This window comes from Strix uralensis, chromosome 2 (assembly GCF_047716275.1).
Source record: "Strix uralensis isolate ZFMK-TIS-50842 chromosome 2, bStrUra1, whole genome shotgun sequence".
Classification (NCBI taxonomy): domain Eukaryota; kingdom Metazoa; phylum Chordata; class Aves; order Strigiformes; family Strigidae; genus Strix; species Strix uralensis.
The window spans coordinates 79,626,670-79,652,360 of NC_133973.1; the positions used below are offsets into that span (position 1 = coordinate 79,626,670).

The window sequence follows — 25,691 nt, forward strand, 5'->3', positions numbered from 1 at the left end:
CGGTGACTCCAATCCCCAGATCCACCAGCTCCAGCAAGGCCTCCCAGAACCACTGTTCAACTCTACCTGTCTGCCTCCACTCACCTTCAGGACTGAGCGAAAGCTCAGGCACACACCCCATGCTTCAACTTCCATCTTTACCATCATTTGCTTAAAAAGTAAACCTCACAGGACAAAGACTGCAGAAGCTGAGAATATACTCATTGCTGTGGAAAATTCTGTACAGAATAAGGGACCTGTGGACAACCAAACCTGCCCACAAATTGCACAGCTATGACAACTTTTATTTGTTCTTTAAAATTTGATCAGTGCCTGTTCAGGGTACCAGAACTGCGCTCAGTCCTCTCCTGCACCTCCTGTTCACATCGTTTTCTTGGTGAAGAGGATCAATATTCAGACGAAGTGTTGTTGCCATAAAGTTTCAGTTCTCCCTGTGAGGTTACTTCAGTAACCCTTATACCTTGACCAAAGTTCCTGATAGATAATCCACCAACTAAGGTGAATCTGCCTGGGTGAATGGACTTCATCCAAAGATCTTTTTACATGAACAGAAACTTTAAAAACAAACAAACCACAACAACACTATTAACCCTTTCAATATTCTTTTCTACCATGAAGTTCACTCTTCCAAATGAACGCTCAAAACTGGGAAGATCTGTTGAAGTACCTGCCACAGTAGATTCTTGAACCTTTTTAAACTTTGTCTTCACACTGAAGAAATAGCCATCTGCTACTTTTCACTGAACTCTGGATTAAATATTTCTTTAGGCCTAGAGAAACCATGTTCATCCTCCATCCTCCTATTGCTGCACACACTTATGAAGCAGGTGTGAGCCTCTAGTACCAGTCTGAGAATCAGAAACTCTGCCAGTCTGATGTGTCCTTTGGGATCAGGTTGTGACCCTGGTGACTCCTATTCATGTTGGGAATTTGTAGCATACATGTGGGCCACTGTCTCTGCTAATTTCATAGAGAATTCAGGGAAGACTATGAAAATAAACATTAAACACATTTTTATTATTTCTCTCTAGATAATTTCTGAGAGTCAGCCAAGGACAGATTCACCCACAAACCCAGTTCCTGTGCTCTGTTAATGGCACAGACATCACAAAAGGACCTTGTCTGCATGGTGCAAGTCCCTCTACTTCAGCAAGAGGTGGATCTTTTACAAATTCCACCATACAGGACACTCCAAGAAAACAGACTGCAATACCTACCTCTGTACATCCTCCAAGATTTTGGCTCCGTTGCTTACAGTTTCACACTCCTCAGATGCTAGTATACAGAGTGAGTAGGGTGACGGTAAGTAAAACTATCTTTTATGAGAAAGACACAAGGAACACACCATCTCCAATATCCATTACAGACATACTGAAACTGTGCAAGATGTGTTATGAAGATTGATTCTCCACTAGCTACCAACGTATCTCTGCACAGCATAAAGCTGTGGCACACAGACAGAAGTTAAAACTAGTTGGGAGCCCCAAAAGCAGGAGAGTTGCAATGCCACCAAGAAGCCATATGCAGCCCAGGTGAGGAAACAACAGTATGCTTTCAGTATTCATGCCAGCTTCACTGCACTGCAAAGTAACACACAGCACTGATGCTCCCTGAATGCCCATTTGTCAAGAGACCAAATGTCTACCAGCTTCCAGGATAAAGAACTCTATCTTCCTTGATAAAAACTCAGGCATGAAAGTATTATAGAGGTATGTTTCAAAAAAGTATGTATGCACACATGTATATACACAGATAAATTAATTTTAGGTAAAGGATACAGAAAGCCACCAGCTGAAAATCTGCCTAATGTTGGGACAGTATCTATACTTTTCAACAGTAAACCAGAGAAATGGAATTTAGCAACTCATGGAAACCGAGCTTACAATATTCTCCATATTATACCACCCAAATACTTCAGCTGGACACATCTGAGTCTTTAGACTTCCAATTTGCACACAATTATAAAATAAGACTTTCAGAGGCATTAAGCACCTATTTCTTATTCTTACAACAAAACCTTGCTTTGCATAGACAGACAACTATTACAACCAAAAGAGCCTAGCATAGAACAGCATTCTTGCCAGCAGACTTGGACACAGCACCTTAAAAGTACTAGTAGTTGCAATGCAACTCTGACTGCCCCACACACAAGTATCAGCTGGAAGTAAAGTGACATTCACAGGGATGAAGGCTCAATCCCAGCCCCCAAGGAAAGGAACCACTTCAGCTTTCCCACTTTTCCACCTCTCAACTCCTGCATTTCTCTGCAAGCAAACACCGCTCATCCCTCTCCCCCTGCCAGATCATCAGCAGCATGGTGAAAACAAAGCCAGCAGTAGATCATTTCAGTTTTATACTACAGATTTCTTATTTTTAGAGGAACACATTCAAAGGCAGACCTGTTACTAACATTTCGATTTATTTTGTAACAGACATCTCATGTTTTACACTCCATCAAATACTAGTATATTCACAGATCTAATGATAGGACAGTTCTCAAAACTTTGCTCTCTTTTTCAGTCATATCACCTTGTTTAACAGATAGTATTACCTCCTTTAAAGCCACTTTATTCTCCAGGATATTAATAGTTCTTAGTAAATCCAAAACCAAACAGCCAGCTTGCTGGGCTTTTTGCTGCTACCAAACAGCTAACTCCAGATGATGGACTTATAAATTCAAGTCAGTGCTGTTATTTTTTGGAAATCAAAATTATCCTTGCTGACTAGTCCACTATCATGAGACACTTACAGCAATATGAACATACTTTATATGGTGTTTGTGCGTTCTGGAACTCAACCAGCTTTGTACATGGTATATACTAGTTTTAAATTTAAAAGTAAATACAGATTATTTCTTTTCAATAACAGACTGGATTCTCACTCAGTAATATTAAACATATTATTTTTAGTCCTAAATAATATAAAATATTAAGAAAACTTTTAGAAAGTTGTTTTCAAGCACAAGTTTCAGACTCTGAAAAGCTAGTTCTACATTTTCCACTTCAGAAGGGACTCTGTAATCCTCTTGTCCTCCCCCCATTTCATTCTTATTCAAGTGTAATGAAGCAACATGAAATCATTTTGCAAAATGTCCAAACCTCTCCATTCTCCATTCTTCAATTGTTTTTGCACAGCTGCTGCGGAGAGGACAGAGGCCACAGTGAGGAGCTAACAAACAGGCAGGTATGACTAGAAGGGGCACAGAATAGAAAATAAAACTGTCAGTAGTTTTTCCTTTGTCATTCCCAGAAAAAACTTCAACCTTAAAGACTGGAATATATTTGGTTCTTAGGAAATGCTCTAGAGACCAACTCCATGCTCCATAATAACAGAACTGACTTGAGCAGTACAGAGATAAACGTGACTTGCAGCAGCAATATGGCAGCAGTTAACAATACTCCAAGAATTTGGGTATTTTAATAATTATACTTTCTGCTCATCTAGACAGAGGACTAGGAAAAAAGGCAATCTATTGACTCATATCTTGGTTTCATTCCCAAAAGCTCAAAAATCTTAATATTTACATACTCCACTGCCATCAAATTTGAAAGGAGAAGAAACAGTCACTGTGGGACATTTTAAGGTCCAGCACTGCTGCTTTCTGTATCCATCATTTGTTCTAATTTTCACAAAGGGAAAAAATTGCTCAGCTGCAGAGATTTACCACAGCTGAAATAACAAGGGTCTATAATATCAGCATTTCATCAGGAGAAAATTGGAGGAGATGCTCTTTCCTAACCTAATACAAAAGAAACTAAACTAACCAACATTTTGTCTTTGAAACACTATGATCTGTGGGTGCAACCTGTTGCATTAGTTGTGTGACATGGAAAAGTCTAGAACAAGGACATAACAGAGTGCATCAGTATTTAAAGCTTAAGACAGTTTTGGAGATGAAGATCCAGAATGCTCAATTAAAGACTTTGATGACCATCTCTGATTCTATAGATCTAGGTATTCCTATACAGACAGACTATCTCACTGAATAGGACAGAGAAACTACAAACTAAAAGTCAACTTTCACACTGGAAGTGGAGGAGGAGGATCATTTGGAATTTTTGTTTTCACTAGTGAGAACAATGTTTTTTATCTTTAGTATCACTGTGTATCTACTTCTCAAAGTTCTTGCATTATATGGACATTTCACTCCTGTAGTTGAGCACTACAGTTTCTTAAAAGGGAATCCAGATTGTGATGCTGAGCTTTATTACAAGTAAAAGGTCAGTCCCTGGCTGTACCCATTTCCCACAACACTATGAATTTTGCTTTCATATCGTGCTTCTCTGTCCCACTTCAGGAGCAGAGTGGAGACTGACAACTTTTACTTTAAAGCTTCTCAGATCCCAGTGTCCAGGATGGTATTCTGAGATGCGGCGGAGGAGGTCAGCTGAAGCAACAGCCAGCAGCTTAGTCTTCCTGACTGCTTTACAGGCAAAACTAGCAAAGGTATTTGCAAGGGGAGGATGGTGTTATTAAAAAAACTGAGAAGAGCAACAAATAAAAAGAGCAAATTAACCAAAAGTTCCTGTTCCGATTTTCCCTCCCACATCTGGGATCACCTCTCCGTAAGACAAAAACAACACGATCACGTGTATAGTTACCCACTGAAACAAGTTCAAGTGGATCACATCTTACCAGGTTGACAACAGCTGACATTTTGCCCAACCAGGCAGGACTCCTCTGTCTGAGCAAGTGGTCTGCAGCAAAGCATGTGTCCCATGGCCAAAGGGAAAAGATACCTGGTCCTGGCTAGCAGCACTCTGGGATCTACCAGCACATGGAAAAACTTCTCAGTCGACTCTCTAAATGCTGGGACACACCAGAGTAAGAACTCACAGAAAACTCTGCCCCAAAGTTTAAATATTTATGTTGTCTCTAGACAGAATTCTGTTAAACTTATTTTCCAAAACTTCACCAGAGCAGCACTTTAGTCATCAAAATGGATTAGTCTCCAATCTATACACACTCTACTATGACTCTTTTTAAAAAAGTAATCTCAGCACTTAAAATAGCTATAGAAAGGGATGCTGCATTTAGTTAAAAAGAAAATCCTACAATGAAAAAGTACACTTTATACAAATATTTCATGGCTGCAACATTAAACATCTCATTACACACTTAAATTATTGATATGTTTATCCATTGTTATGAAAGTAAAACCACTTGTATTTTATGACGTTGATTTTCTGATGGTTTGAGAACAAAGCAGTTGAAGATTTAAGAGTATTTTCAGGTGTAAATTTATTGTTACAGATTATTTCCCCATCATAACTGAACATGCACTTTCATATAGAAAAAGAAATACATACCAAGTTATATCAAGAGAAAAACAAGCCAAGCATCATATGAGATTTAGATATTAATAATGAAATCACAAGTATAAAAATAAATTCTTATACAGTGCAAAATTCTTGAGCATCATACCAGTAAATCAATATTTAGAAACAACACTAGAAGAAAAGAGAAAGAAAATAGCTTATTCATACCAGGAACAAGAGATCATTGTCATGATTTGGGGTTAGCCTTTGAACTTTGGTGTTAGCATTTTGGGTTGTGTCTGCACCCCTGCTATCAATGTTTAGAAGTCCTACTTGCTAAAAATAACATACAGAACCATATAGCAGCTGCCGGAGAGGAAAGGGAATCTATACCTTCTACTACTGAACCAGAGGAACAGATAAAGGCAGCCAAACCTCATTTGCATGTTTATAACCTAACATCACTGAATCGGGGTGAATAAAATTAATGGTGTATCTTTACCACATCTCCAAGAGGCAAAGCAAAGCAACTGTACTCACACCCTATGCAAGCAGCCATCTTAACAAACATCAGAACTACTTATCCTGATAATGGAATTGCTAAAGTAAATTGGTAAATTCAAGTGAGAGAAAACATGTGTTGCCAAAGAAAAAATCATAAATCCCATTAAAGGCATAGATGGGTCATAGATTCAAATAAGATTTCAAATAGATTCAATGTGTGACACTGCTTGTAAACAATACAGATTTTTCATAGGAGCAGGGTTGGTTTGTTTAGAGACCAAAATTAGTGGTATTTTTTGTTTACCAGAATAGGAAAAGCAAAATTTAGTGTTGAAATGGAAAAGTCAACTTTCTCAGCACTTTCTACTGATTCTGGGTGCTTCAAAAATTCTCTTCAGGGCTGAGCAGCCAACCTGAAATGATCTGATATGGGTCTTGAAATATTTCAACAGATATGCTAACAGAGAAGCAACCTTGCAACCTTTTAAAATTTTGAACTTAGAAAAGCGAGTATACAAAACTGCACTGCATCCCTCTTCAATAGTAGATAGTTTCACATCTGTGAGCAGCAGGGTCTATGGAAAAGTGAGTTTTTAACTACAGAATTTAGCTTTGTAGTAGAGAACTGACATATTTTTGAGGACAAAGTGTCAACAGCCAGTCTTTTAGACAGATGTCCACAAAGTCAGAGTTGCAATATAAAAGAAAGGAAGGGAGACTGAAGGAGACTTCCTTAGATTGCTGTCTCAGTCGGATCTGGTCATTCCATGGGAGTACTATGGGAAAGACAGCCACATGTTGTACAGCACATGAAGGTCACAGAATAGTCACAAAAAAAGGAAAAGGAAAAAGACAAAAAAAATTAGTGTCCAAAGATCACCTGACATTTCTGATTTTTCTTTGGATTTTCTCCTCCCTTCAGACAGAAAAGGCAGAAAGAGTATTTAAACAGATCAAAACTGGGAGTTGATAAGCACTCTTCAATCAACAAAACTAAAATATTTTCAGCTCACTACCCCAAGAATCTTACTGAAGAAATATTTCAGGGACAAAACATTAGTTTGAACACCAAAGCAACCATTACTGTTGACTCAGCTTTGAATGGTGAAGCAAGAGGGTTCTGGAGAAGTCAACAGGGAGGGATAAAGAAATTGAAACATCCCTCACACAGGTATTGTGATCACTAGCTTTGCCTACTGATTTTTAGAAGACTATACACCAACAACATCAACTAGAATTTAATGAAGAAACTTGTATATGGTTTGAAATATTATTCATCCCAAACTCAAGTGATTGGAGGGGGGGAAAAAATGGACAAATTAAGATTTTTAAATGGTGGTTACATAAAATTAAACGACAGATGCACCAATGACTCGTTTACTTCAGAAAACTCATTAGATGCTGAATTAAGAAGTATCATCACGCAGCATGTAAGAAGAATGAAGAATAAGTACTGACTACTGGCCCTACTAGATCTGTAAATCTAAGTTGGAAAATTTAACTATTTCTCATTGAAACCTTGTAAGGATATATGACTTAATTGCAAGGACTATCTTGAGAAAATAAATACAGGTATATTAATCTTACAGAAAAGAACTGGCGGCATACCAGGTTAAAAAAAAAAATATATATTGAAGAGACAGGTTCTGCTTTGATTTCTTTTCCCAACAAAAGAAAATTTAACAATGTTTTCAGAGGAAGATGAGAAAAAGGAGGCACTAACAGAAAGCCAAGCATTGAAAAGAGCGCTGAGGACTTCTTTACCTGGGAGGTACAAAGCTATTGATAAAAACTTTTAGTGATTACTCTCAGCTGGGTGTGCCGAACTGTAATCTAGCTGCTCCTAGTGTGATAATTGTGACTGCTACTGCTCTCAGTCACATCACAAGACTGAAGCATATTATAGAGATACTACTTAAACCACACCATGAAAGCAAATGAGACCTGAATTCATTCCACTACCACTCAGGAACAAGTCTTAGTAATGAGGTATGCTCCCCTCACATTGCACGAGTGTGTGGCTGGACAGGTCTGTCACTTTTCAATTTATAGTCCTGTCACAGTGTAACCTGAAGGTAATTTCAGCAGAAAATACAAACCTATCTCCTACTGCTTGCATTCAAATCTCATCTTCACTCAACAAGAAGCAACTCCCCACCATGACCTTACTATTTACACCTGGAGGCGCAGCATTTCCAACTGAGAGCCACCAAATGAACTGATAGTTTTCCTAGATACAAACAAGTATAAATTGTTCTGAGGTTCACTGTGGAGATGGTATTTCAATCGTACCACGTGCATCACTCTGATACAATAGATGACCCTGAGTAAGGACAGAAGATGAGGGAAGGGAGAACAGACAAGATGGCTATAGGATAGAATAAAGATATTATCAGAATCATTTTTGCAGGAGGTGCTGTTGCACAAATGTTTAAATCAATTAATTCTGTTCACCACCTCTGTAGATCTTAATGCAACTCATAACAACTTACACTGTCTTACGCTCGTACATTCTACATGTTTTAAAAATAAATAAAATTGTGAAAGTTTAATATTTGTATGTATTGTTTCCATACAGGCCAAAAAACATTTCTCTAAGGATGAGCCATTTGCTCACCTTCTCCCCCACAGCTATTAGAATCCCCTGAGTAGTCTAAATTCAGAACAAGTCCCTGGGAAAATGGATTAATGGGAACACCAAAGCAGCATGACAAATGTGATTTCAGAGCAACTGTGTAATTCTACATGTGTATCACACTCCACAGTACTTTACCATGTTAACATGTTACTTTACACATACTTTTAACATCGTAACATGGGCAACATACCAGGTAGTAGTGCACTGTATCTGCTCTATAAACAGGTAAGGACTCCATTGACAAGGCTGCCTAAAAACCACTTGACTCATTTAGAACTGGAAATTTTTTCCATAAAGAAAAATGCAAATATTCCCCTTATTAAAGAGGATAAAAGCATATTATCAAAAAACTCTTGAGTCTCATGGGAACACATGATCTCCTGAGTCCCTTCTCTGACATTGGTTCAGCATCTCCTACAGTCTCCTGAGAGGTCAATAAAAGACCACCAGCTTGAGGCATTCACTAACAGTGACTCTGCCTCTCACACTACATCACATGAAATAAAATGTATCATGACATTAAAAGCCTTTTTAGAAGAAACCTTTATTGTCTCTAAGCAATCAAATCACTAGGTTTTCCCTTCTACTGTTGCTCATATCCTATATAGTGGAAAGACAAGAAATTTACCCAGATGAATGGGTTTTGCACTTGACACCAATATGAGTGTTCTCAAAGTACACTAAATCCCTTAAACAATAATTAAGCACCAAATGAACCATTTAAAAATTCACCACTACCATTAGACCAAACTAAATTAAGCCAAGATTAGCATATTAAATTTGCTCAACCCAAAAGCAGATTATTTTACATAGTTCCTGTTTAGCTATGTGTAAACTACTTTTCAAAACATCTGACCATAAGAATGGGCCAACAAATAAATGCAAATAAGCAAATCAGATAACTGGGTAACTTATATTCAAAGTATAATGCTGAACTAGCTCTTTATTTTTTCCCCTACAGTAGTTAAGATGCTTAGTGTCCACATTTCTGCTGATGAAAATTAATTCTCACATATTCTATTACCCAATTTATAAAGCTGTGTCCCTTGTGATCAGCACCTGTATTTTATCTGCTGATTGCTGTGGGTAAGAAGTGAATAAGGAGGGAATTTCCACAGGATTCCTTAGATATCTAGAAAGTCTATTTTACTGAAAACTGTTTTGTTCATATATGTTTTGTAATTTGTGACAGACCTGCGACCTTTATGTCAATAAGGACAGCAGGATCTAGGTAGCTGCAAAACTTCAGTACAGTAGGTTATCTTCTGTGTATTACTCAAACCGGGAAGTCCCAAACATGGGGTCATTATACAGGGCTGTATGTTAGATTTAGAAGTTTGAGTTATTCACAGAAATAATCCAAATTTCAATAATTAAGTGGAAAAAAAATCAAAACCTTTTCAGACACACATGCATATTCTACAGCTTACAAGTAAAAATAACTTAAGGTTTTAATTAAGTGGAGGAGGAAACTCTCTTGGAGAAATATCTGTTACCCATCAGCAATCATGGCAATGATAAAGGGGTAGCATTTCCTTGCAAGAATATTTACAGGTTCAACACCTTTTACTCCTAACACTGGTATTTTTTTAGTTTGTACTATGCAAGCAAGCAAATAATTCCTATAGGAAGCTAAATAGGGCCATCCTTTTGAGTAGTCACCTAGCAACTAGTTAGGAACTAAATAGCTCACATTTTATGTAACAGTAAGTGTCAATAAAGATGATGAACCTCTCTTTAAACAGTTTAGAGAAGTTCAAAATTATAAAGAAAGACACCAATGTTAGGAAAAAAAAATTCCAGTGCTTCCCATGTTCCAAATGTTTCAAAACATTTGGGTTTGTTCTTCATTTCACCAAAGGACAGAACAGAAGTATCTTAGTATGAAATTCCTAATAAACCAGGTTCCCATGAGATGACTATTCAGGAGTATAGTAAGGTTGCAAAGTTTTCAAATTAAAAAAAATGCTTGACAACAGACCAATTTTCAGTGCAACTACTGTTTATCTTACTCAAAAACCAGCTACAGTCTCTTGCATTCACAGTTGCCTCCCAAAATCTTTATATTCTTTTCATACAGAGTTTTAGTATAAACTAACCAAATAGGAATCAAAAACATGGGCAAAATAAAAAAGCTGAAGACTTCAATACTGTGTCTGAAGACCAGTTTATGCTGTTGATGATGTCCAAGAGTGGCTACTGTTGTGCCTTGTCCACACAGTTATAACATGAAGAATAGAGAACACAGTGTAACTCTTCTCAAAGCTACAAACCTCCCAGCACAAACTGACTAACATGACATGGCAAATAACATTTAAATTTCAAAGGCACTGCAAAATAATCTTTTCAAGGAAGTTGGACATGGCATTTTATTGCCAACTGACACAGCTTTCACATTTAACATTACTTACGCTTTTATATATGCTACTTGAAAACCTAATTATCCAACACAGTCATTCTAACCAAGTCTGAAAGCTACCTAAAATTGAATTTGACTGGTATATCAAAACTTCACCTCATTTTCAATTCAGTGATTAAGCCATAATTACATTATACATTTCTTTAGATTGTATCTGGAAAATAAAGAAACATATCAATAGAATAAAGGATATTGCAAGCACCTTTTAAAGTTTCTACTTAATTCTTCAGTATTTACTAAGCAATAGAGAGAACAATGCAAATAGATGTCAGTTATTATGAAAGAAAATTTAACAACCCCTTTAAGAACAGCTGAGGGTTCTGGTGGGGGTGGTTCCATTTTCTTGAGATTGCCCCATCACAGCCACAAGCTCCTCAGGCATGAATCTAGAAATTATAATTCTTCGCAGCTTGATAAAACATTTTTCTCTGTGCTATATACTATTGCAAATTCACAATTAACAGCTCTTTATAGTGGTGGTTTTTTACAAAGACACTGAAAAGCCAGAAGCAAGTATAATACCTATTCTCACTGGCTCACATAACGTCTATAATCAACAGTAACAAATTAGGATCCCCTAATCAACATCTCTAGTCTGCCACCAGCAGTACACTCTACACAACAGTTTTGACAACAGTCTACACACTCTTCAGAAGACCTACAAGAAGTGGTCATAAAGGCTAAATACTGTGCAGGATTCTTTGTTTACGTGTTAATTGTTTCATACCCCTTCACAAACAATTGCACAATCACAGGAGTGAGATCAAGTGTGACCTTGTATGGTTGAAAGCCAAATTCAGTACATTAAGATTCCTTTTTTTCTTTGTCAGTTCCACTCTAAGTTCTACCTATGTTCTGCTCCCACACCCCTTTTCCAGATCTTTTGTTTCTAGAAGTTTTTTCAACTAGTGGTTTGGTTGTTTTTTTTTTTTAAATAACAGTAGCACACCATATGAACATTTTAGGAACAATTTCACTGGGAGCAGAAAGATGCCAATCACCTTTGTAATACCCGTTCATGGTTTTTTGGTTTGTTTTTTTGGCTTGGGAGGAAGGGGGGGGTGGGGTGGGGTGTTGGTTTCTGGGTGTTTGGTCACGTTTTTTTAGCAAACAACCCTATTACCAACGACTTTATCAAACTGGACTTCAAAGGCTTTCTCTCAACACTCAGGAGATAAATCTCCTCCCACCATCCTAAGAGATCTTCATGCACAGATTTGTTGGGAAAGTAAGGTAAACAGTTACAGATATTCAGAAATCACATTAATTAACAACATAGACCATTTATCACTGTGTGTGCTCACAGCTACCATGCATTATGAAGCTCCTAGTTTTTACCAGAAATCAAAATACTGTTATACTCTACCGCTTCAGGTCATAGCCAAAAATACTGACTGAAAAAACTTGAAAGACATACAGCATGCCTAAACTACCCAATAATAAATAATTTAAATTTTTTGCAGAGACAGGACATAAATCAGTGATTTTTTCACTGAAGTAGTTCACAATACATCCAATGGATGGCAAAACTTTCTCCTTAGAAGCAATTAGACTTCCTCATGCCTCTGCAAGGTCAAGCACATTGAGAAAGATCTACTGGACTAGAGGTACTCATGATGTCAAATTGGTAAAATTGAAACAAGTGTCCTGCAGCCTATTTCTCTTTCTCCCTTCATGAAAAAGAGTTTCTATTGCCAGAGGTTCTTTTTTTAATCTTGTCCCCACTCTCAAGTTCACTACATCTTTGTCAAGGCTCTAAATGTTGGAGCAGGAATGTAATATCAGGAGCGCCACTGACTTTGAGTTTAGGGTTTCAATGTAGCCGTACTGAAACACTTCTAGCATTATAGTTAATTAGTCTGATCTTAAAGACACTGAAGGAACGAAGTACTTGGCATATTCACAATACATACTGCACTGCAGTTACTGTCTAACCTATGCTTCGCAGCAGTACAAGAATATACAAGATGTATAGGCACTGCTTATGGCAAAACCTGTCTTGCTTTGGTACAGGTGACACGAACACCCACTTTGTGAATGCATGCATAGACAAGGGAGACCACCATCATTAGATCTGCTCCAGTTTTTGATGAATTATGCCACAGAAGCCAGCACACGGCACATGTAGTCAGGCATGACAGCACCCATGCCCAAGCCAAAAAAGAACATGCCTAATTGGTTCACATACATTCTTGTCAGCCAAAGGTCACAGCTTTTAGCTTAACACAGGCCTTAAGTGGAAGACCATGGACCACACTGTAAGCAGGGATGTGAAGTTTCATTTGCTGGACAGCAGAATTTGAAGATTTAGAAAAAGGGTGATCTCAGGAGAGGAACAAGAAAGAAAAAACACCCACCCAGGATTCAGTCCCTTCCCTACAACATAGCAGAGTCTGAAGTAGAACAGCACAGAAATTTCTTCCACAAAGCAATAGAAATTCAGCTGAAGACCCAGACCATCAGGCCACAGACACTGGCCTTGAAAGCAGGTACTGCACTGTTTTCATATCCCACTCAGCAACTACCAGCTGACTGTGCAGCTGTTCCAAAAGTTATTACAAGAGAATGACTCTGGCACCAATATTGCCTACATGTGAAAATTATTATTGGAATAAGAAGAGTTGGAAAATGGAGAAAAGATAACAGATGTTGTTCACAACATATAGAAGACCTACAAGAATACAATACAGTTGAGAAAATTCATATTAAGGCTCAAACTAGTAAGTTAAGACCTCTCACTTTAAAAAGTGAAAGCAGTTGCTAGATGTAGAGAACAGCATAAGGGACCAGAAGCACATCAGAACAGAATTAACCCAGTTGAGGTTTTTATTACGAAGAAGGAAGCCTAAGCAGTGAGACAGATTAGTCAAAACAACTTGCAGAGTGGATTCTGGGTGCTTAGGAAGCCAGAAATCTGCCAAATTGGATTTTGCTGATCATGGGTTTTACATGATCAGAGGGTTCACTCTGAAGCTGCCTGCCTGCAGTGCACACCTGCAAGACCAGTGCTTGTCAGTCACGAACATACATACAACAATGAGGAAGAATTTGGGTTTAAACAGGAAACCGAGATGACATGTAAGCATAAAAATGCTCCTCTTTTGTAAGCAAGGATCCAGAAAAGCCTCCAAAATTAAAGTATCTAAGAAGCTTACAGACATTTGTATTGCAATTATTTTAATTGAAATTCAATGCCGCCTTCTTTTAAAACCAAAATGAAGTTAGAATACAATATTTCAACACAATTAGCACTGTTACTTGGTTAATACCAGAAAAGGGCACTCTCACTTTCTGAGCAAGAGGTTAAGTATACAACTGTAAGCATCAAGGAACTTATTCAAACACCAAGGGAAGGAAAGAAGAAAGACAGAAGCGGAGGAGACGGGTGTTGCAAGACAGCTCTGAACACAAAACAGACTTCAAACTGGGACTCTACCCCACAAATGCCATAGTTGAACAAATCTAATTTTATTCAGAAAACAATATGAAGAAAGAAATTGTTACAGACCAACAGCAGCAGCTGTTCTAAAATGTTAAACCGATTAGAGCAAAAAACTACTTTCCCCTTCCCGCAGTATCATTTCTTTTATTTATATTATGTTCAGGGACAATAACAGCAATAAGCTTATTGCAAGATTACAGCAGTAATTGAGGGGTTAAGATTAAAAAAAAAGTATGCACTACAGTAGTGGTATTGTAAAGTGAGTTTTTTCTTCTCTTTGCAATGATCTTCATATAAAGCTGTATTTAAATGTTATCAACTTCAGCATCAGTTAATCATTTTCACATTTCTTTTACATGAAATCAGTCCTCCTTTTCTCAATAACTGGTGGAAGGTGATGCCAATCCAAATGAAGCAATTATGTCAGAAATCAAGTCAAACCATTTTCCTTTTTATTCACTATAACAGTCTTTAAGTGTGATTAATCAAATCAACCTTTCCTTTCCAGGCAGAGCTGTAATTGCTAAGTGCAAATTAAAGCATATTATATATGACATACGATACTTAATCTGAAGACAAATTTTTATTAAGGTTTAAGTCAAACTTCATTACATGAGTTAAAGATACCCACTGAATATATCTTAACATTACGTAAATGCCCTATGGGAAAATAAAAAAATATTATAAAAATACTTCAAACCCAATAGATAATCCAATTGCTTGACAAAAAAAGAGTAACAGTAATAACATGCTTGCAAGAATAAATAGAATATCTTCACAGATCCTATCATGCAGTTTAAAATGGGATGGCAGATAATTCCACACTATTATAAAAAAACAAAACAAAATATCCCAAACCTAGTATCTCCAACCTAATTCTTTTTCAGCATAATGCACAACAATCCTTCACAAAAATAAAGCAGAGCTACATTCACTACTGGAGTAAGCTGATACAACTTCTATGATTTTAATAATTGTTGACAACTGTTGTGAAATCCATTGCTACCACCCTCCCCTAAGCAAACAAGGGCAAGGCAATTACCCCAGTAAGGAATTTAAAGGATGAGAGTTGAGATTCTTATTCAATATCCCAAGGGGTTTTTTACCTTCTTAATTTTGCATCTATTGATAACCATATCAATGCTTTGTGATGCGATTAAATAAAATTCTTTGTCCTACTATGTGTGTAAGTAACTGTGAAGCTATTTTATTAACAAAAGCTGGAACAGAACAATATTGTCTCAGAAATACAAATAGGAAGAAGCAGCCTGCAGAACCTCTGAAAAACCTTCACAAGCTAACAGGAAAAACAAATCCAAAAACAAACATACAAAACACGACATAGGGCTTTTGTAGGTTTTTTTACCTACAAAAACATGACCTGGGATATTGCTTTAGTTCAAAGAGGAGAAAAAAAGCATTTGGGGACTGTTAATAACAGAAACCATCTGTGGTGCTGAACAGTCAAAATGCAACATAGTAAAGGATCTACGGTTATGAAGAGTTAGTCAATTACTTTTCGGACAGTGTTCTGTCCTATGAATAATCCTTCTCAGAAAGGGTTTGCCCCACCCCCATTAGACTTTATTGTTTAGGTATCAGAACAGCTAATAACACTACCAGTCATCTTAAAAAATATGTACCTGAAATAACTATGCTGGTTTGTATTTATCAGAAAAAGGGTATTGTATCAGATGTTTTCTACCCAATTCACATTATAAGCCATCCATTTAGAATGTAAGTACAAAAGCAAAGTAATTTAAATTAGGTGTGAGATTGTCATACACTGAGATGATTTTAAGGCTGTAAATCCTCTCAGTTTAATGTGAATTAAGGCAAAATGGAAAAGGGTTGTCAATATCTAAAATCAGTTCTGGAAAAACTCTTTAGTTGAAGTTCAACTCGTGTAACAATGCCATAGCACAAGCAGTGAAATGAGAGAACTTGGTCTCCAGCAAATGTGTCTTCTTAATCCCATGAATGTCTGCAGCCCAGCCCCTTAGGTCAGCTTTCCTCTCACACGGCCCATGACATCCCTGCTGGACAGCACACTCTGACACCACACATCCATAAGGGATCCAGCAGGTGCATGATGACCAGACAGCTGGCTGCCACTATATGGAACAGGATATGGGCTCAGTTCCCCCCTCAACAGGGAAGAAGTGCCAGTTTATTTCCTACTTTCAACAGTCACAGTACAGGAAATCTAGTACCTTTGGGAACCCTGTTTTTCTTTCCTATCTGACAACTGGCCAATAGCTTCAGAAATTATTTTAGGGAAAGGAAAATGCATTTGACGAGTCAGATGACGGACAGAGAGGAAGCCTTTGACCTCCACCTCACCATGTCAGAAATCCAGGATGAAATGTCCTTGTGGGTAAAACTCACATAATCCAAGTGTGAATTTGTCCTATTTGATTCTCATTTTTCATTCAGTAAAATCAGTGTTTCCTGTAGGATGGATATATCCAGAACTACCCACACAATAGAAAATAAAGTAGAGAAGCTAAAGGTAGATTTTCAAGAAGCCTTCATTCCTAGGAGCCTCCTGGGTGTGAAAGCTTAATGCAGACTTACCTATTCCACCAAACAATACCTTAGACTGACTGGTACCTGAAATACCTTTTTAAACTCAACTCGAGGCACACCTAAACCAAAATGCAATTACCATACTTCTCTTTTGGTTTTCCCACTATTTTTTCCCATTAATTGTTGAATAGCATTTCTAATTGGCTATCACTACTTTAAAATACTATTACAAAGCCTAAATCCATCCATGCTGCATTCCTGCCATTACATACATTTCAAATTACCAATTTAATACCTCATCTCACTTGGGTTCACCTGGCATGGACAGCAGGGTATGAGGAAGGGAAAGAAGAGACAGACAAAAAAGTGGGAGAGGAGAAATAAAAAGGTGCAGTTGACCAAGTAGTATAAGAAACATCTAACTCTCCATACCTCGTCAAGACAGCATTTCATAGTCTGGCTTTGAGTCCAATAGTAAATACACTTTTACTTCTGAAATCAGCCATCTTTAAGTGCAGTTTTCCTTATACTGTACACTTCTGGCAGATGCGTATCTAACTGCCTTTACTACCTGTTTTTTTTTCCCCCATAAACAGTCATCTCTTAAAGCTAACCATGTTATTTGAGAAATATTTCAAAATTAATAAACACTATGAAAGTCATGTGGTGTTCATTCACAGAAAGCAACCTAACAGCTCACCACAGCAGGCAGTGCAGGGTTTCTTTACCAGAAGTTTTAGCGTGGACACATATCTGCTGCAGAGCTGCTTCTCCTGTTTCACTGCTTAGGTGAGAGAAATGGAATATTTCTCCCTCACCCAAACAGTGCTCAGGATCCAAAGTGTAAACCACATCTTCCATGCGTAAAGAAAGAAGTATCAGATTCTAAGCTGTCAGTCATCAGAATGACACTTCACATGCATACTACGCTATTATTTGCTGTACATATAAAAGTATTTTTCATCCTCTTTTCCTTTCATGACAGTCTATCACAACTGCTATTTGTTGTAAAATTCTACACAGAGTGTCCCTTTTTGCCTGAACATACCCAGACATCTCATGAAGTCTCTGGATTTACAAAGTTTTCTTTGAAGCTGCCTTAATTATGGGAAAGTTTTAGGCTTTTTTTTAATTAACAGTTAAGAGGAGCCAAGGACAAGATGATTAGTAGTCACAACATCAATCTTTTTGCTGTACTTAACAACTTCATGTACCATTTAAGACACAAACCCTTGTGGAGTTACTGTTCTGTTGAGCTGAAGTAGATGTACTTGCTAGGAAGTTACTTCTACCTCTTCTGCCCTCCTCTGAGATATAAGGCATGCTCTCTCAGGAAACAATCTGATAGCAAACACTCTCACTGACTTCAGTGAACTCTTACAAGGCTACACAGAAAAATAAGGGTCACAAATGACAAAGGAACCCAACACATTTCATTTAAATACAAAGACTTTGCTGTCAGTGAGAATGAATTCCCACATCAGCAATGAGATTTAGAAAACATATAGTCTGTTAATGTTATCATTACCACTTAAGAAAGGTGCACTTTAACAATTTCCAGGACAGACGTTACATACACTGCTTTCATTACATACATTCCTTTCACTGGAAGGGAATAACACAACTCATACAGTACACATTAAACAGCAGACTCCAGCCGTTAACTTCCCAGCACAGTTGAACAGCTTCATGCTACATTAGTCTAGTAATGCAAAAAGAACCCAAAAATAGAGACATTTTTAACCTGCACTGTCTAAGCCTCCAAGGAAATGATGCTTAGGCAGTCCCACATCTGTTCATTTGTCACGTTTAACTTCTAAACTTGCTGGCCAGTTTCAACTAAATTTGATAAAGGGTTTGAAGACTCAAAAATAACTAAGTTCATGCAAATTCTACAAAAAATCAGAAGTTGAGTAAGGAAGAGACATAATGCTCTTACTGAAAGCAAAGGAGTTTTGACCAATCTATTATCCATCACCTAACTAATGAAATAAACACAGTCACAGTGTGTGTGTGTGTGTGTGTGTGTGTGTGTATGAGTGTATATATATATACATAGTGTGCATATATATTTGAGTATATATACATTGTACATATTCAAAACCTAACTGGACGTGGTCCTGGATAACCTGCTCTAGGTACAACCCTGTTTAAGGAAAGGGGTTGGACTAAATGATCTTTAAAGGTCCCTTCCAACCCAAATCATTTGATGTGATTCTATGATCTCAGGAAGTCCCATCCAACCCAAACAATTTTGGGGTGGGAGGGTGGTGGTGGTGTCCTGTGTGTGTGGCTTCACTAATACAAACTGGGATGCTAGAAAAGAAACTCAGGGGGAAAAGGAAGAATAATTCTTTGGAAGGTAAAGGACATAAATCCAAAAGCAACCAAGCTTTAGCAGTTAAGCTGTTAATGATCCTTTTTCTTCAGTGACCTTCAGAATTTCACTGAAGACTTGTCACTCCACTGCTTATGTGCTATTAGCAGAATCATTTTAGAAATCATCTCTAGGGATACAAGCTACACAACTGTAATTACACTAATGTAAAACATACTTTTGATAGAAAAGATCATTCCTCTAACCTTTTATACTGATGTGAATGTACCCACATTAAGAGTTGCATAGCTTTCTAAAACATACACTCCTTATTAAATGATTAAACAAATACAAAACTGTAGAGATGAGGCTTAAAAGCTAAATTTATTTTGACCTGCCATTTTGGTGGAGGAAAGTATTGGATCACAAATTTTGAAACAATTGCTAGGGAAAAAAATGAGAAGCAGCAAACTACAGCAAATGGGAACTTTAGGGAGATGACAAACACTTCCAGCCTAACTGAAAGCTACAGAAGAGTCTTGTACAAACAAAAGAGCAAGAGTGGGGTCTGGCGGACCCATGGCTGGGTCCTCCCCACCAGCAGACCACCATATGGACACCTCTTGGACAAAGTGTACAGGAAAAGAAGGAAGCTGAGAGGAAGACAAAGGCATTATGTAGACAACGGCACAGTAATACCACAGCAGATCCAGGGTGGAAACCTGGTAAGCAGAAAAGTGATAGCTCCCAGGAACAGGATTACCCTGGAGTGTGGACATGCAAAAGTAGGTATCTACAAATGAGCTTGCCATCTAAATTCCTCTTACAAACAATGGGCCATCAAATTCATTCATTCATGAAGACTGGAACAATCCCACCTTAGAGTCAAGTCAAATGAGGAATTTAACCACACCAACAAATAGGACAGAAGGCGGCTTCAGAAGCCTGAGAAATTCTAGGTTGAAATTCTGTGCCTAGACAAGAACTAGGCTACAGCTCACAATGTGGTCTGGATGCTGACAACAGAAGCAAGATGCTGAAGGGATGAGGCTGCAAGGCCAAGAAAGACCTATCAAGGGCAAATGTCAAGACCTCACAGAGTGGGTGAGCACTTGGTTGGGGTACAGCGCCCAAAGAATTGAGACAAGAGTTGAAATTCGAAGAAGCATATGGAGAAGCAAGTCTTCATATGGCTTGGATCAGCACATCAACCAGGTTCATAAAACTGTTGAAAGGCTACTCAGGCACAATGTACCTAGATTCAGCGCTCCTGCAGGAGCAACAGAAGTTGAAGGGTTTACTAGCATTGTGCTTAATTTTAAAAATGGAAACAGCGTGAAAAATCATGAAACTTTTGCAAAATATTATAAAAAAGGAAAAGCTTTCTGGGTAATCTCAACACTATTTAACAGCACTGTCCTAAAGGGTAAACTGATGCACACCATCTATCAAAGTATTAGAGAAAATACAAGTGAAAACTATATGGCTGAGCAAAAGAATAATGTAGGCTATTAGAAGCAAAATGTATTTTTTAAAATGGGCCTATTGAAATTACAAAATTATAATTCTGACAGGCCAAAAAATAAAAGGCAATAAATCATGCCCAAAACAACTAAGGAACAATCTGGAAAAAACATAAAAACTAATGCCACTTCTCAACTAAAACTTCCATCATGCCAAAAGACTAACATGGCTAACGCCATACTAACCTTTGAGAAGATCTGTGCAAGTATGGAGCAGTCAGCTTCGTAAACTACACCAGTCAAAGTGGAAGGAACCATTCTGAAAAACAGTATTAATGGCTACACAAACAGGACATATTGCAAAAGAATTAAAGCTTTTGTAAAGTGGCATCATGATTGACAAACCTTAAAAGCAAATTCCACATGCAAGAAAAGCAAATTAGAACTCCCGCCAGACACTATTAACAAAAAAAGCAGCTTCCAGTGTCCTTCACAAAAAGCTCTTAGACACAAAGCTGCAGCACAAGAGGACCATCCTTGTCCAAACAGATAACTTTATGAAAGACAGAAACCAAGGAAAAAGAAATGGGCAGTACTAACCCTGGAAAGACATTGCCCAGCAGTATTTAATGGGATTCTGCACAGATCCACTGCAGTCTGCTATCTATAGACAATGCAACTATTCAGCAGCAGGAGCAGAGAACATCATACCCTAGTAAGAATTCATGGAGCAACATCTGCAACACTCTGGGCACTTCTGATTCCTCTTCTCACAAAAAGGGATGTAAATGGGAAAGTTACTGAGGACTTCAAACATATGGAACAGATTAATCTGGGGAACCATTAAGACACACGGACTCCTCAGTCCAGATGATAACTGAGATATGACAGTAATTTGTAAGATAATGAATAGCATGAACATGGAGACAGAACAACTGTTTGGTGTATTATCCAAATCAATAACCAAGGAACATTAAACGGAGCTAATATGTGGCAAGTTCACTGAGAGCACTCCTCACTATTTGTTATCCTATGAATTTCCTTGCTCAAGTACCTGCAACAGATTCTGAGAAGTTTCATACATTTAAAAAGCAACTGGACATATTTTTTTGACTAACACTCCTCCAAGCTATAGAAAACAAAAAACACCACAGGCTTGGAGAGTATCCTGGGGACTTTGTCCAGCGACAATGAAAGTCTCTACCTTATTGCCAACAGGACACTTCAGTTTAAGTCAGTGCACCCGTCTGTATATTTTACTGACACATTTCAAGTAAAAAGCATTGGGATAATGACCATGTTCAGACACTTTGACAATGCAAGATCCTCTAACTTTGTTCTAACCTTCAACACCATATTCAGAATAAGATAAAAAAAGATTTGTGCCCAACAAAGAGACAAAGAAAACTTGGCTTTCATATATGAATAATTCAGAAGACAGACCTACTGGTGATTATTTATATCATCCCAGATTTCCATGAAAATCTGTATGTTACACATATATAATAAGCTTGTATTACATAACTGAGCTGTGTGATCAACTTAAAGAGGCATCAAAAGAATTAATCTCAGGTCTTTATATGCAAAGCAATGCTTTAATTATATTTCTTGGCCTTAACTTCCAAGGCAGGTAGGGAAAAGTCAAAGTAGCAATATATGTGAAGTGTCCCAAGTTTGTGCCTTTTCCTGTAACATATACAGCATAGATATAATACCACAGAAAAAATACTTCAAAATCTTCATATATTCTACATTAACAAAGTAAGACAGTTAAATGAAAGTCCAATATAGTAAAGGTAGCTGGAGGCACAAAGGGGAGAGGAGAGCAGAGGGAAGCAAGATATGATAGGTGTTATGTATCCCCAATTATGTGAACAAATTATTTTGTTTGCACTTAATCTTACTATATCCTCCTTCCCAAGCTCTGAATTTCATTTATCACTGTATGTCAGTAAGCTGTCTGATGCACAAGCAAGGCTTTCATATATTTTTTTGCAAGAACGATAGAAGTGTGTTCCTTATTAAGGCTTCTTGAAGGAAAACAACAAACCACAACAAAACAGTAATTTATACTACTTTTATTTTCCATCTAATAGAAAGGGAACTTGTTCCACAGAACCAGAATATTCAGTTTCCCTAGGGGCATGAGGGGGAATGTTACTAAAACAGAGACAAAGTGTTTGGTTTGCAACCTGTCATAATAGGTTAACCAAAGTTTGAACTGTGAAAAGTTGACATAATACATGTTTTATAAGATGAGAGAAAAATTAAAAAGAAGTTCAAAATTATCTTTTGAGGAGATACATATACTATTTTAAACAAAACTTTTCTTCAGGAACCAGTTTTGAATCAAAACAATTCTTTCAAGAACATGATCCAAAATCTGCCTACAGAGCTGAACAATATCTATAACAGAACTCACGCTTATTTCCATTTTTTAAAGAGGTTAAATTAATAGTTCCTCTACAGTACAAAACAACAAGAGGAAGAGAATTTGAAGGGTAACTCAGACTCCTTGCATGGCACTTAAGAGTAGAAGAAAGAACAAAATCTTTGAACAATTCTCATTCCTATGAAGAAACATGTATTGAAAATATGCTGAAAAATTAAAGCCATACAGTGAAGCTGTTGGAGAATATAGACTGTTCAACCATCCCAAGATCTGTAGGATAACTGTCAAGTTCCATGGTAATAGTTGAGAAACTCCAGTTATTTTTACAGGATGCCTTCAGAGATACATCTCCAGAAAAAGATATAGAAAGTAATACCTTTAACACTGCAACAGTGCCAACGTCCAGAGTTTCCTTTAATATGTTTAGGAGGGTCAGAATTCAAACAAATTCTTAGGACAGATAACAGTATTTTATCTTTAGGCAGTATTTGGTCTTCTCATAGCTATGCAATATAGACTTCTATATGCATCCTTAACATATTCAAGTCAGTGACACGTATAAGCATATCTACATAAGTCATTTAGCTGTTCATGGACTGTGCACACTGAAATACTTGACTAGCAGGTAGAAGCTGTGTACCCAACTTACTATACATGCAGGCATACAATATAAGCAATTAACCAAAAGATAACTTTCAAGTATGTTATTGATTTGCATATTATCTTGCACACAGAGCATATTAAAGCAAATCTCCTGAATTTTAGCTGCTAGACCTTTTGCCAGTTTTTTTTTAGCCCTCAGGGTCACTACTCACACAAGGTCTCGTAACACCTTAGGATGAGTTTTGATGGCCCATAATCACTTCTGGCTACATAGTAACATATATATCAAGTCCTAGAGACTATATTTTTCTGCTTAGAAAATCAGTCCAAGAAACTCTTGTCACAACACAGCTTGAATAGATTCAGTCTTCCCATATTCTGAAGGGAGGCTACAGAACAAGAAACTTTGTGAAGTACTAAAGTCCCAAGAGAAAACCGGGTACATCTCACCCAACTGTTCTTTCAGCTGCAGCCAGTGATACAGCAGACATTGGACAGCAGCTGCATCCACTATTCCCCTATTAGCAGAGGCATCACCTTGCCCTTTGATTTGACTTGAAAGAGAAGAAACTTAACCTCTCCTCTGCAATGGCATCTGTCTCTAATTTCTAAGCAAGAACTATGACACATGACAGCTCCCAAGAATGATGGAACTTAACAAAATGCTGAAGCTTACACTACCAGCCCACAAGGTCACAGCACCTTCTAAGAGGACACCTATGATGTCAAGATATCCCCTTCATCTTCAGTTACTACTCACATCCACATAGCAAGGTATGAATCTTTTCTCCAAGGCTGGGACCAGCATCAGTACTAATGTTAAGCTGCAAAAAGCACTGCTAGTACAACAGAAAGGGGTGTAAGGATTGGTTGGAGCAGTTTCAGCTATCCTTTAAGAGCCCCTGGTCCCCCAAAAGTCATTGCCAGAGAACTTGCAACACTTGGACAGCCACAAACCAAAGCACATCATAAAACAGGGCATAACACAAGTGCACATCTGCTGCGGTTTAGGCATGTGCAAAGTCTGAGGGACTAAGCAGGAAGAGAGCTTCACGAGGATGCTAGCCAGCTGGCACACAGCAGGTACACCAGTTGTTCATGTTCCCAGTACAGCCCAAGAGACACCTCTGTTCAAGCAGAGGTAAGTGTGTGGGTGGGTGCACACTGATGTGTATACACACATAGTAAGTATGTATGTGTATAGGCTGATGCAAGTGGTAGCAGTCAAGCACAAAAAAAAGAACAACCCTGCACACACTAAGCCAGAGCTAACACAGGACTTCTTAACAGACCTTTGAAAAATAGCCCAGTTGTAATGAGTGTATTCTGTTATTGCGATCTCAATAACATTTTAAAAAATGTTGTCTTCCAACATCAGTTTCATGCCAAGTACTTCACATTTACATTAACATAATTTGTTTGAAAATTGTGCTGACACACACCATTTCATGGTGTTATACTGTGTCAGTATATACTGGGTGTTAAATATTCTCTTTGTTAGTCAGATACTCCATGTTAGTCACAAAATAACACCCAAACAATTTTGATGGAAAGGTGGTCTGTTTATTGTACCAGAATAAAGAACCCTTGATGAAAATTTAAAGGTTGGACTAGATGATCTTCAAGGTCCTTTCCAACCTAGATGATTCTATGAAATACACAACAGCTTCATGTAGGGCAGAGCAAGTGACAGATGCAGTTCACTGTCTCCTCATCTTTGTAGCTTCAGCTTCAAAACAAGTTTTCAGTATACAACAATTAGTTTAAGGAAATTTCTATATTGCTTCCTTTAACTCATTACATCCCATGACTTAAGACATCCTGTTCATCATGAAGAGCAGACCACTTCATTATGACGTTCAACTGGTAAGAATACTCAAGTAGATGCTTTAGTGCAATATGGATCCCTGTCAACAAACCTGTGCATATAGACAGCAGTTACTCAACTGAGCCCATAGTATAATGCAGGTATCAGTCATAAAATTAGTCAGATACAACAGTTACTAATTTTAATCAAATTCTCACTGTTTTCTGTATTTAGCTTCAGTCTGTGTGCACTACACATACATTGTTTGTATTCTGAAACCATTTGCTTATAACCTGCTGTCCTGGTTTAGCCAGGGTAG

General features: G+C 37.7%; 1 protein-coding gene across 1 annotated transcript in view; it reads right to left on the bottom strand.

Moving 5' to 3' along the window:
• Positions 1-25,691, bottom strand: part of HS6ST3 (heparan sulfate 6-O-sulfotransferase 3) — a 324,818-nt gene that overhangs the window by 225,026 nt on the left and 74,101 nt on the right. The window lies entirely within an intron of this gene.